Source organism: Salmo salar, unplaced genomic scaffold, assembly GCF_905237065.1.
Source record: "Salmo salar unplaced genomic scaffold, Ssal_v3.1, whole genome shotgun sequence".
Lineage (NCBI taxonomy): Eukaryota > Metazoa > Chordata > Actinopteri > Salmoniformes > Salmonidae > Salmo > Salmo salar.
In genome coordinates this window covers 22,227-37,866 of record NW_025548791.1, presented here as the reverse complement: position 1 = coordinate 37,866, position 15,640 = coordinate 22,227, and positions in this window count along the sequence as shown.

The window sequence follows — 15,640 nt, the reverse complement described above, 5'->3', positions numbered from 1 at the left end:
ATGGTTGTCATGGTGATTTAAACAGGGACCTGGTTACCTCCCAACTCTGATGTCATTTGTTACATTTCACCCTGTTGATAAAGGCAGCTACAAGGATGAACCCAGAAGACACCTCTAAATCAACACTCACTGATATTATCCTGAAATCCTTTCACTCATATTGTGGTGTCTCTTCGTTTAACAGATAGTCTATGATATTAATATTGTAGCAAACAGTGGTGCAGGGCAGTGAACCCAGGTCGCTGGTGAACAAGGAAAACACCCTATGCATCGCACAAATAGGGTTAACCCAGTATTTATTTATTTATTTTACTAGGCAAGTCAGTTAAGAACAAATTCTTATTTTCAATGATGGCTTAGGAACAGTGGGTTAACTGCCTTGTTCAGGGGTAAACAACCGATTTTTACCTTGTCAGCTCAGGGATTTGATCTTGCAGCCTTTCGGTTACCAATCCAACGCTCTAACTAACCACTAGAGCGTTGGAGCGCAGCTACCTGCCGCCCCAAGTAGGGTTAACCCAGTATCAGTATCAATAGGGTTAACCCAGTATCAGTATCAATAGGGTTAACCCAGTATCAGTATCAATAGGGTTAACCCAGTATCAGTATCAATAGGGTTAACCCAGTATCAGTATAAATAGTGTTAACCCAGTATCAATATCAATAGGGTTAACCCAGTATCAGTATCAATAGGGTTAACCCAGTATCAGTATCAATAGGGTTAACCCAGTATCAGTATCAATAGTGTTAACCCAGTATCAGTATCAATAGGGTTAACCCAGTATCAGTATCAATAGGGTTAACCCAGTATCAGTATCAATAGGGTTAACCCAGTATCAGTATCAATAGGGTTAACCCAGTATCAGTATCAATAGGGTTAACCCAGTATCAGTATCAATAGGGTTAACCCAGTATCAGTATCAATAGTGTTAACCCAGTATCAGTATAAATAGTGTTAACCCAGTATCAGTATCAATAGTTCAGTCAGTATAGTAGTGTAACCCAGTATCAGTATAAATAGTGTTAACCCAGTATCAGTATAAATAGGGTTAACCCAGTATCAGTATCAATAGTGTTAACCCAGTATCAATAGTGTTAACCCAGTATCAGTATCAATAGTGTTAACCCAGTATCAGTATCAATAGTGTTAACCCAGTATCAGTATAAATAGTGTTAACCCAGTATCAGTATTAATAGTGTTAACCCAGTATCAGTATCAATAGGGTTAACCCAGTATCAGTATCAATAGGGTTAACCCAGTATCAGTATCAATAGTGTTAACCCAGTATCAGTATCAATAGTGTTAACCCAGTATCAATAGTGTTAACCCAGTATCAATAGTGTTAACCCAGTATCAGTATCAATAGTGTTAACCCAGTATCAGTATTAATAGGGTTAACCCAGTATCAGTATCAATAGTGTTAACCCGGTATCAGTATCAATAGTGTTAACCCGGTATCAGTATCAATAGTGTTAACCCAGTATCAGTATCAATAGTGTTAACCCAGTATCAGTATCAATAGTGTTAACCCAGTATCAGTATCAATAGTGTTAACCCAGTATCAGTATCAATAGTGTTAACCCAGTATCAGTATCAATAGGGTTAACCCAGTATCAGTATACATAGTGTTAACCCAGTATCAGTATCAATAGGGTTAACCCAGTATCAGTATCAATAGGGTTAACCCAGTATCAGTATTAATAGTGTTAACCCAGTATCAGTATTAATTAGTCCCGTGCTTCGACTACTCAGACCCCTCACACATCCGGTCCATTCTGATGACCTCACAGACACCATACCACTTCTGACACCAATGTAGCAAACAGCTGGGCAGGGAAGTGAACCCAGGTCGCACCTGTAAAAGGTCAACAACCGACGCATCGCGCCATTGGCACCAATTGGGTCACTTGGTTGGAATTGTGAAGTGGCTCAATTACATTATCATATGAAATGTAGAGAATCACTACACTATAGAGGAACTATTATACAATTACATTATCATATGAAATGTAGAGGATCACTACACTATAGAGGAACTATGATACAATTACATTATCATATGAAATGTAGAGGATCACTGCACTATAGTGGAACTATGATACAATTACATTATCACATGAAATGTAGAGGATCACTGCACTATAGTGGAACTATGATACAATTACATTATCACATGAAATGTAGAGGCTCACTACACTATAGAGGAACTATGATACAATTACATTATCATATGAAATGTTAAATGTAGAAGTATAATATCTGAATATTGATATATTGAATTTGACTTGACCACGTCCAGTCTGCTCCATTTATATGATTAAACTGACACCAACCTGTCTCTGTAGTAGTAGACTGTTAGGAATGTTTTACTGTCATTCACTATACTAACATTACACCAACCTGTCTCAGTAGTAGTAGACTGTTAGGAGTGTTTTACTGTCATTCACTATACTAACATTACACCAACCTGTCTCAGTAGTAGTAGACTGTTAGGAGTGTTTTACTGTCATTCACTATACTAACATTACACCAACCTGTCTCAGTAGTAGTAGACTGTTGGGAGTGTTTTACTGTCATTCACTATACTAACATTACATTTAATTTATCTACACACTTTACAATAATCCCTGGCAGGATTCTCACCTTGTAACCTGACTTCATTGCGATTATTTTCTGTTCTGTTGTGTATATTCTGATGGGTGAGGCCTGAGCTGGAATGTGAAGTTAACTGAAGCTGGCTAGCTTTAGAAAACCAGTATATCAAGCCTGTATCATAGTATACCCCTCAGGCTACGTTCAGGTTTCAGCAAGAGGCAGGTATCAACATGCCGAGTCGTAGGCAACAACCTGGGTTGTATTCATTAGTTTACTCCACAGCCAACAGTTTTAAGATGTTAAATAAAACAATAGTGTTAACCCAGGTTACTCTATTACTCTAAACGCTGTACAATGTGACCTAAACGGTTTCTGTTGCCAAACGTTTTGCTACGGTGGGCACTAATGAATACACACAAACTGTTTTGAGGAAGTGTAAGTTGTTGTTAGTCTCTCCACAATATTTATTTGTCTCTCTTTCACACAAAATACCTTTCTGAGTGAAAAGCATTAACAGTTGATTAGAAAGAGAACATGTTTGTTTGTTACTTGTTGTGTTTTAAGCCTGTTTTGAGAAGACAAGTCTATAGACCTATGATACAGTACACTCTTAGAATAAAGGGATCCAAACGGGTCCTCCGGCCGTCCCCATAGGAGAACGCTTTTGGGTTCCAGGTAGAACCCTTCTGGCTTCCATGTAGAACCCTCGGTGGAAAGGGTTCTTCACGGAACCCAAAAGTGTTCTACCTAGTACCAAAAAAAGGGTTCTACAAAGGGTTCTCCTATGGGGACAGCCAAAGAACCCTTTTAGATTGTAGATAGTGTAGGAGCGATCACCCTGGGGCACACAGATGGGCACAGAACGAATTCACCCCACACATCTAATTTATATCCAAAACATTTTAAGGAGAGTAGGACTATTATAACACTGTCCACCAAAAATATAATTAACTATATGAATACACATAACAATATCATCAACTATATTAATACACATAACAATACCATCAACTATATGAATACACATAACAATATCATCAACTATATTAATACACACAACAATATCACCAACTATATTAATACACACAACAATACCATCAACTATATGAATACACACAACAATATCATTAACTATATTAATACACATAACAATATCATCAACTATATGAATACACATAACAATATCATCAACTATATTAATACACACAACAATACCATCAACTATATTAATACACATGACAATCGTCGTCTTACCTTTTATCTCTCAATAGAAACAGAGTCTGAATGATCATTCGGTCGTCGAAAGTTACTTTCGTTTGCTCTGCTCATTTACATATCAGGTTCTGCCTGTTCTCTCTCCGAGTCCCTCTCTCTTTACAGCTCTTACAATGTGCCTTGGCAAACATTCTACAACTGTCTGGAAAGGTGTATGAAAGTGTGACCCAGACACAGACCTAGAGCTGTGGAGTCATGATGTAGGAGACCCAGACACAGACCTAGAGCTGTGGAGTCATGATGTAGGAGACCCAGACACAGACCTAGAGCTGTGGAGTCATGATGTAGGAGACCCAGACACAGACCTAGAGCTGTGGAGTCATGATGTAGGAGACCCAGACACAGACCTAGAGCTGTGGAGTCATGATGTAGGAGACCCAGACACAGACCTAGAGCTGTGGAGTCATGATGTAGGAGACCCAGACACAGACCTAGAGCTGTGGAGTCATGATGTAGGAGACCCAGACACAGACCTAGAGCTGTGGAGTCATGATGTAGGAGACCCAGACACAGACCTAGAGCTGTGGAGTCATGATGTAGGAGACCCAGACACAGGCCTAGAGCTGTGGAGTCATGATGTAGGAGACCCAGACACAGACCTAGAGCTGTCATGATGTAGGACAACCAGATTCAGACCTAGAGCTGTGGAGTCATGATGTAGGAGACCCAGACACAGACCTAGAGCTGTGGAGTCATGATTTAGGAAACCCAGACACAGACCTAGAGCTGTGGAGTCATGATGTAGGAGACCTGGACACAGTCCTAGAGCTGTGGAGTCATGATGTAGGAGACCCAGACACAGACCTAGAGCTGTGGAGTCATGATGTAGGAGACCCAGACACAGACCTAGAGCTGTGGAGTCATGATGTAGGAGACCCAGACACAGGCCTAGAGCTGTGGAGTCATGATGTAGGAGACCCAGACACAGACCTAGAGCTGTGGAGTCATGATGTAGGGAGACCCAGACACAGACCTAGAGCTGTGGAGTCATGATGTAGGAGACCCAGACACAGACCTAGAGCTGTGGAGTCATGATGTAGGAGACCCAGACACAGACCTAGAGCTGTGGAGTCATGATGTAGGAGACCCAGACACAGACCTAGAGCTGTGGAGTCATGATGTAGGAGACCCAGACACAGACCTAGAGCTGTGGAGTCATGATGTAGGAGACCCAGACACAGACCTAGAGCTGTGGAGTCATGATGTAGGAGACCCAGACACAGGCCTAGAGCTGTGGAGTCATGATGTAGGAGACCCAGACACAGACCTAGAGCTGTCATGATGTAGGACAACCAGATTCAGACCTAGAGCTGTGGAGTCATGATGTAGGAGACCCAGACACAGACCTAGAGCTGTGGAGTCATGATTTAGGAAACCCAGACACAGACCTAGAGCTGTGGAGTCATGATGTAGGAGACCTGGACACAGTCCTAGAGCTGTGGAGTCATGATGTAGGAGACCCAGACACAGACCTAGAGCTGTGGAGTCATGATGTAGGAGACCCAGACACAGACCTAGAGCTGTGGAGTCATGATGTAGGAGACCCAGACACAGGCCTAGAGCTGTGGAGTCATGATGTAGGAGACCCAGATACAGTCCTAGAGCTGTGGAGTCATGATGTAGGAGACCCAGACACAGACCTAGAGCTGTGGAGTCATGATGTAGGAGACCCAGACACAGACCTAGAGCTGTGGAGTCATGATGTAGGAGACCCGGACACAGACCTAGAGCTGTGGAGTCATGATGTAGGAGACCCAGACACAGACCTAGAGCTGTGGAGTCATGATGTAGGAGACCCAGACACAGGCCTAGAGCTGTGGAGTCATGATGTAGGAGACCCAGACACAGACCTAGAGCTGTGGAGTCATGATGTAGGAGACCTGGACACAGACCTAGAGCTGTGGAGTCATGATGTAGGAGACCCAGATACAGACCTAGAGCTGTGGAGTGATGATGTAGGAGACCCAGACACAGACCTAGAGCTGTCATGATGTAGGAGACCCAGACACAGGCCTGGAGCTGTGGAGTCATGATGTAGGAGACCCAGACACAGACCTAGAGCTGTGGAGTCATGATGTAGGAGACCCAGACACAGACCTAGAGCTGTGGAGTCATGATGTAGGAGACCTGGACACAGACCTAGAGCTGTGGAGTCATGGTGTAGGAGACCCAGACACAGACCTAGAGCTGTCATGATGTAGGAGACCTGGACACAGACCTAGAGCTGTGGAGTCATGATGTAGGAGACCTGGACACAGACCTAGAGCTGTGGAGTCATGATGTAGGAGACCTAGACACAGACCTAGAGCTGTGGAGTCATGATGTAGGAGACCCAGACACAGACCTAGAGCTGTGGAGTCATGATGTAGGAGACCCAGACACAGACCTAGAGCTGTGGAGTCATGATGTAGGAGACCCGGATACAGACCTAGAGCTGTGGAGTCATGATGTAGGAGACCAAGACACAGACCTAGAGCTGTGGAGTCATGATGTAGGAGACCCAGACACAGACCTAGAGCTGTGGAGTCATGATGTAGGACAACCAGATTCAGACCTAGAGCTGTGGAGTCATGATGTAGGAGACCTGGACACAGACCTAGAGCTGTGGAGTCATGATGTAGGAGACCCAGACACAGACCTAGAGCTGTGGAGTCATGATGTAGGAGACCCAGACACAGACCTAGAGCTGTGGAGTCATGATGTAGGAGACCTGGACACAGACCTAGAGCTGTCATGATGTAGGAGACCCAGACACACACCTAGAGCTTGATTTTTTTTGTCTGACGGTTATTGTCATGCAAAAGACTGCTGACCTGAAGGTAAATTACTGTTAATTAACTTTGACACGTATAGCAACTACAGGCCTCCACTGTCTACAAGCCTCATACAAACCACTGTCTACCAGCCTCATACAAACCATTGTCTACAAGCCTCATACAAACCACTGTCTACCAGCCTCATACAAACCACTGTCTACAAGCCTCATATAAACCACTGTCTACAAGCCTCATACAAACCACTGTCTACAAGCCTCATACAAACCCCTGTCTACAAGCCTCATACAAACCACTGTCTACAAGCCTCATACAAACCACTGTCTACAAGCCTCATACAAACCACTGTCTACAAGCCTCATACAAACCACTGTCTACCAGCCTCATACAAACCACTGTCTACAAGCCTCATATAAACCACTGTCTACAAGCCTCATACAAACCACTGTCTACAAGCCTCATACAAACCCCTGTCTACAAGCCTCATACAAACCACTGTCTACAAGCCTCATACAAACCCCTGTCTACAAGCCTCATACAAACCACTGTCTACAAGCCTCATACAAACCACTGTCTACAAGCCTCATACAAACCACTGTCTACAAGCCTCATACAAACCACTGTCTACCAGCCTCATACAAACCACTGTCTACAAGCCTCATACAAACCCCTGTCTACAAGCCTCATACAAACCCCTGTCTACAAGCCTCATACAAACCACTGTCTACAAGCCTCATACAAACCACTGTCTACAAGCCTCATACAAACCACTGTCTACAAGCCTCATACAAACCACTGTCTACAAGCCTCATACAAACCCCTGTCTACCAGCCTCATAAAAACCACTGTCTACAAGCCTCATACAAACCACTGTCTACAAGCCTCATACAAACCACTGTCTACAAGCCTCATACAAACCACTGTCTACAAGCCTCATACAAACCCCTGTCTACAAGCCTCATACAAACCACTGTCTACAAGCCTCATACAAACCACTGTCTACAAGCCTCATACAATCCCCTGTCTACAAGCCTCATACAAAACACTGTCTACCAGCCTCATACAAACCCCTGTCTACAAGCCTCATACAAACCACTGTCTACAAGCCTCATACAAACCACTGTCTACCAGCCTCATACAAACCACTGTCTACCAGCCTCATACAAACTACTGTCTACAAGCCTCATACAAACCACTGTCTACAAGCCTCATACAAACCACTGTCTACCAGCCTCATACAAACCACTGTCTACAAGCCTCATACAAACCACTGTCTACAAGCCTCATACAAACCACTGTTTACAACCCTCATACAAACCACTGTCTACAAGCCTCATACAAACCACTGTCTACAAGCCTCATACAAACCACTGTCTACAACCCTCATACAAACCACTGTCTACCAGCCTCATACAAACCACTGTCTACAAGCCTCATACAAACCAGTGTCTACCAGCCTCATACAAACCACTGTCTACCAGCCTCATACAAACCACTGATGAGCACCTTTGGAACATCTACATAAAAAAATGATGAATCAATTTAATACACACCATCACAATGAATCCATTATTTATTTTAGGCAGATCTAAATAAACATGTATTATAGAAGAACGGAATATGAGTTGGCCTACTGAATGTTATCTGGCTATGCTCCATGCCATAGGATGTAGGCTTGTTCATTTAGTAGACTAGATACTGTATGTTATCTGGCTATGATATAGGCTGTAGACTTGTTCATTTAGTAGACTAGATACTGTATGTTATCTGGCTATGATATAGACTGTAGGCTTGTTCATTTAGTAGACTAGATACTGTATGTTATCTGGCTATGATATAGACTGTAGGCTTGTTCATTTAGTAGACTAGATACTGTATGTTATCTGGCTATGATATAGACTGTAGGCTTGTTCATTTAGTAGACTAGATACTGTATGTTATCTGGCTATGATATAGACTGTAGACGTGTTAATTTAGTAGACTAGATACTGTATGTTATCTGGCTATGATATAGGATGTAAACTTGTTCATTTAGTAGACTAGATACTGTATGTTATCTGGCTATGATATAGACTGTAGGCTTGTTCATTTAGTAGACTAGATACTGTATGTTATCTGGCTATGCTCCTTGTTATAGGATGTAGGCTTGTTCATTTAGTAGACTAGATACTGTATGTTATCTGGCTATGCTCCTTGTTATAGGATGTAGGCTTGTTCATTTAGTAGACTAGATGGGTCTATACATATAAGTCATGTGCCATTATTTTATATTATATGATTTTATAGTAATAATAATATAACTGTATTTTGCTTGAATGAAATAAAAAGGATATTTGTATCATTCCAGAGTGAGTGTTCATATGAAGTGTCTATGTTGAGTATAAAAGTGATAATTTTAAACTGTTATTTGGCAACTTTAGTTGTGAATGATACAAACTTTAGTAAATCCAATTCTAAAGGGTAGTTTCACCAGGACATCTAACTGAGGCATTTCAACAGTGGTACAGCAACAGGTAGTCAGGAAGACATGCACTTATTAAACACATCCCCTACATTCATCTAGAAATAAAACAGACTTTATTATAGTGTCACCAGGACATCTAACTGAGGCATTTCAACAGTGGTACAGCAACAGGTAGTCAGGGAGACATGCACTTATTAAACACATCCCCTACATTCATCTAGAAATATAACAGACTTTATTATAGTTTCACCAGGACATCTAACTGAGGCATTTCAACAGTGGTACAGCAACAGGTAGTCAGGGAGACATGCACTTATTAAACACATCCCCTACATTCATCTAGAAATATAACAGACTTTATTATAGTCTCACCAGGACATCTAACTGAGGCATTTCAACAGTGGTACAGCAACAGGTAGTCAGGAAGACATGCACTTATTAAACACATCCCCTACATTCATCTAGAAATATAACAGACTTTATTATAGTCTCACCAGGACATCTAACTGAGGCATTTCAACAGTGGTTCAGTAACAGGTAGTCAGGGAGACATGCACTTATTAAACACATCCCCTACATTCATCTAGAAATATAACAGACTTTATTATAGTTTCACCAGGACATCTAACTGAGGCATTTCAACAGTGGTACAGCAACAGGTAGTCAGGGAGACATGCACTTATTAAACACATCCCCTACATTCATAACAGACTTCATTCTAAAAATATAATGTTGAGTATATTATCAAAATATTGCCACTTTATTCTCGAAATATTGCCACTTTTAAAAGTACTATCAAAAAAGTGTGACTTTAGAGAGAGAGAAAAAGAAAGAAGGGATTGAGGGGTAATTTAATCAGATTGGCTTTTGGACAGGTCAGAGTCAATGTTTGAAGCTGTTGGCAATACACTGTAGATGTATGTGTTCAAAAGTAGCTCCTAATGTCTTCAAATCCCTGGGGAGAGAGGAGCTGCTACCCCTGGGGAGAGAGGAGCTGCTACCCCTGGAGAGAGAGGAGCTGCTACCCCTGGGGAGAGAGGAGCTGCTACCCCTGGGGAGAGAGGAGCTGCTACCCCTGGAGAGAGAGGAGCTGCTACCCCTGGGGAGAGAGGAGCTGCTACCCCTGGGGAGAGAGGAGCTGCTACCCCTGGAGAGAGAGGAGCTGCTACCCCTGGGGAGAGAGGAGCTGCTACCCCTGGGGAGAGAGGAGCTGCTACCCCTGGGGAGAGAGAGGAGCTGCAACCCCTGGGGAGAGAGGAGCTGCAACCCCTGGGGAGAGAGGAGCTGCACATTGTAAGAGCTGTAAAGAGAGAGGGAGTGGAGAGAGAACAGGCAGAACCTGATATGTAAATGAGCAGAGCAAACGAAAGTAACTTTCAACGACCGAATGATCATTACAGACTCTGTTTCTATTGAGAGATAAAAGGTAAGACGACGATTGTCATGTGTATTAATATAGTTGATGGTATTGTTGTGTGTATTCATATAGTTGATGATATTGTTATGTGTATTAATATAGTTGATGATATTGTTATGTGTATTCATATAGTTGATGATATTGTTATGTGTATTAATATAGTTGATGGTATTGTTGTGTGTATTAATATAGTTGATGATATTGTTATGTGTATTCATATAGTTGGTGATATTGTTGTGTGTATTAATATAGTTTATGATATTGTTATGTGTATTAATATAGTTGATATTGTTATGTGTATTAATATAGTTGATGATATTGTTATGTGTATTCATATAGTTAATTATAATTTTGGTGGACAGTGTTAAAATAGTCCTACTCTCCTTAAAATGTTTTGGATATAAATTAGATGCGTGGGGTGAATTCGTTCTGTGCCCATCTGTGTGCCCCAGGGTGATCGCTCCTACACTATCTACAATCTAAAAGGGTTCTTTGGCCGTCCCCATAGGAGAACCCTTTGTAGAACCCTTTTTTTGGTACTAGGTAGAACCCTTTTGGGTTCCGTGAAGAACCCTTTCCACAGAGGGTTCTACATGGAAGCCAGAAGGGTTCTACCTGGAACCCAAAAGCGTTCTCCTACGGGGACGGCCGGAGGACCCGTTTGGAACCCTTTATTCTAAGAGTGTACTGTATCATAGGTCTATAGACTTGTCTTCTCAAAACAGGCTTAAAACACAACAAGTAACAAACAAACATTTTCTCTTTATAATCTACAGTTAACTCTTTTCACTCAGGAAGGTATGTTGTGTGAAAGAGAGACAAATAAATATTGTTCGAGAGACTAACAACAACTTACACTTCCTCAAAACAGTTTGTGTGTATTCATTAGTGCCCACCGTAGCAAAACGTTTGGCAACAGAAACCGATTAGGTCACATTGTACAGCGTTTAGAGTAAACGGTTTATGTTTTATTTAACATCTTAAAACTGTTGGCTGTGGAGTAAACTAATGAATACAACCCAGGTTGTCGCCTACGACTCGGCATGTTGATACCTGCCTCTTGCTGAAACCTGAACGTAGCCTGAGGGGTATACTATGATACAGGCTTGATATACTGGTTTTCTAAAGCTAGCCAGCTTCAGTTAGCTTCACATTCCAGCTCAGGCCTCACCCATCAGAATATACAGAACAGAACAGAAAATAATCGCAATGAAGTTTCAAGGTGAGAATCCTGCCAGGGATTATTGTAAAGTGTGTAGATAAATTAAATGTAATGTTAGTATAGTGAATGACAGTAAAACACTCCTAACAGTCTACTACTACTGAGACAGGTTGGTGTAATGTTAGTATAGTGAATGACAGTAAAACACTCCTAACAGTCTACTACTACTGAGACAGGTTGGTGTCAGTTTAATCATATAAATGGAGCTGACTGGACGTGGTCAAGTCAAATTCAATATATCAATATTCATATATTATACTTCTACATTTAACATTTCATGTGATAATGTAATTGTATCATAGTTCCACTATAGTGCAGTGATCCTCTACATTTCATATGATAATGTAATTGTATCATAGTTCCACTATAGTGTAGTGATTCTCTACATTTCATATGATAATGTAATTGTATCATAGTTCCTCTATAGTGCAGTGATCCTCGCTATATGAGCCACTTCACAATTCCAACCAAGTGACCCAATTGGTGCCAATGGTGCGATGCGTAGGTTGTTGGCCTTTTACATGTGAGACCTGGGTTCACTTCCCTGCCCAGCTGTTTGCTACATTGGTGTCAGAAGTGGTATGGTGTCTGTGAGAACATCAGAATGGACCGGATGTGTGAGGGGTCTGAGTAGTCGAAGCACGGGACTAATTAACATATTGATACTGGGTTAACACTACTTATACTGATACTGGGTTAACACTATTGATACTGATACACTATTGATATTGATACTGGGTTAACACTATTGATACTGATACTCGGTTAAACCTATTGATACTGATACTGGGTTAACACTACTTATACTGATACTGGGTTAACACTATTGATACTGATACACTATTGATATTGATACTGGGTTAACACTATTGATACTGATACTGGGTTAACCCTATTGATATTGATACTGGGTTAACACTATTGATACTGATACTCGGTTAAACCTATTGATATTGATACTGGGTTAACCCTATTAATACTGATACTGGGTTAACCCTATTGATACTGATACCGGGTTAACCCTATTTATACTGATACTGGGTTAACCCTATTAATACTGATACTGGGTTAACCCTATTGATACTGATACTGGGTTAACCCTATTGATACTGATACTGGGTTAACCCTATTGATACTGATACTGGGTTAACCCTATTGATACTGATACTGGGTTAACACTATTGATATTGATACGGGGTTAACACTATTGATATTGATACTGGGTTAACACTATTGATACTGATACTGGGTTAACCCTATTGATACTGATACTGGGTTCACACTATTAATACTGATTCTGGGTTAACCCTATTGATACTGATACTGGGTTAACACTATTGATACTGATACTGGGTTAACCCTATTGATACTGATACTGGGTTAACACTATTAATACTGATACTGGGTTAACCCTATTGATATTGATACGGGGTTAACACTATTGATATTGATACTGGGTTAACACTATTGATACTGATACTGGGTTAACCCTATTGATACTGATACTGGGTTCACACTATTAATACTGATTCTGGGTTAACCCTATTGATACTGATACTGGGTTAACCCTATTAATACTGATACTGGGTTAACACTATTGATACCATAATGGGTTAACACTGTTGATATTGATACTGGGTTAACCCTATTGATACTGATACTGGGTTAACCCTATTGATATTGATACTGGGTTAACACTATTGATACTGATACTGGGTTAACACTATTGATACTGATACTGGGTTAACCCTATTGATATTGATACTGGGTTAACACTATTGATACTGATACTGGGTTAACACTATTGATACTGATACTGGGTTAACCCTATTGATACTGATACTGGGTTAACCCTATTGATACTGATACTGGGTTAACACTATTGATACTGGGTTAACCCTATTAATACTGATACTGGGTTAACACTATTGATTCCGATACTGGGTTAACACTGTTGATACTGATACTGGGTTAACACTATTGATACTGATACTGGGTTAACCCTATTGATACTGATACTGGGTTAACCCTATTGATACTGATACTGGGTTAACACTATTGATACTGGGTTAACCCTACAAATACTGATACTGGGTTAACCCTATTTATACTGATACTGGGTTAACCCTATTTATACTGATACTGGGTTAACCCTATTAATACTGATACTGGGTTAACCCTATTAATACTGATACTGGGTTAACCCTATTGATACTGATACTGGGTTAACACTATTTATACAGATACTGGGTTAACCCTATTGATACTGATACTGGGTTAACCCTATTGATACTGATACCGGGTTAACACTATTGATACTGATACTGGGTTAACCCTATTGATACTGATACTGGGTTAACACTATTTATACTGATACTGGGTTAACCCTATTAATACTGATACTGGGTTAACCCTATTGATACTGATACTGGGTTAACAGTATTTATACTGATACTGGGTTAACACTATTGATACTGATACTGGGTTAACACTATTTATACTGATACTGGATTAACCCTATTTATACTGATACTGGGTTAACACTATTAATACTGATACTGGGTTAACCCTATTGATACTGATACTGGGTTAACACTATTGATACTGATTCTGGGTTAACCCTATTGATACTGATACTGGGTTAACACTATTGATACTGATACTGGGTTAACCCTATTGATACTGATACTGGGTTAACACTATTTATACTGATACATTTACATTACATTTAAGTCATTTAGCAGACGCTCTTATCCAGAGCGACTTACAAATTGGTGCATTCACCTTATGATATCCAGTGGAACAACCACTTTACAATAGTGCATCTAAATCTTTTAAGGGGGGGGTTAGAAGGATTACTTTATCCTATCCTAGGTATTCCTTAAAGAGGTGGGGTTTCAGGTGTCTCCGGAAGGTGGTGATTGACTCCGCTGTCCTGGCGTCGTGAGGGAGCTTGTTCCACCATTGGGGTGTCAGAGCAGCGAACAGTTTTGACTGGGCTGAGCGGGAACTGTGCTTCCTCAGAGGTAGGGGGGCCAGCAGGCCAGAGGTGGATGAACGCAGTGCCCTTGTTTGGGTGTAGGGCCTGATCAGAGCCTGAAGGTATGGAGGTGCCGTTCCCTTCACAGCTCCGTAGGCAATCACCATGGTCTTGTAGCGGATGCGAGCTTCAACTGGAAGCCAGTGGAGAGAGCGGAGGAGTGGGGTGACGTGAGAGAACTTGGGAAGGTTGAACACCAGACGGGCTGCGGCGTTCTGGATGAGTTGTAGGGGTTTAATGGCACAGGCAGGGAGCCCAGCCAACAGCGAGTTGCAGTAATCCAGACGGGAGATGACAAGTGCCTGGATTAGGACCTGCGCCGCTTCCTGTGTGAGGCAGAGTCGTACTCTGCGAATGTTGTAGAGCATGAACCTACAGGATCGGGTCACCGCCTTGATGTTAGTGGAGAACGACAGGGTGTTGTCCAGGATCACGCCAAGGTTCTTAGCACTCTGGGAGGAGGACACAAGGGAGTTGTCAACCGTGATGGCGAGATCATGGAACGGGCAGTCCTTCCCCGGGAGGAAGAGCAGCTCCGTCTTGCCGAGGTTCAGCTTGAGGTGGTGATCCGTCATCCACACTGATATGTCTGACAGACATGCAGAGATGCGATTCGCCGCCTGGTTATCAGAAGGGGGAAAGGAGAAGATTAATTGTGTGTCGTCTGCATAGCAATGATAGGAGAGACCATGTGAGGATATGACAGAGCCAAGTGACTTGGTGTATAGCGAGAATAGGAGAGGGCCTAGAACAGAGCCCTGGGGGACACCAGTGGTGAGAGCGCATGGTGCGGAGACAGATTCTCGCCACGCCACCTGGTAGGAGCGACCTGTCAGGTAGGACGCAATCCAA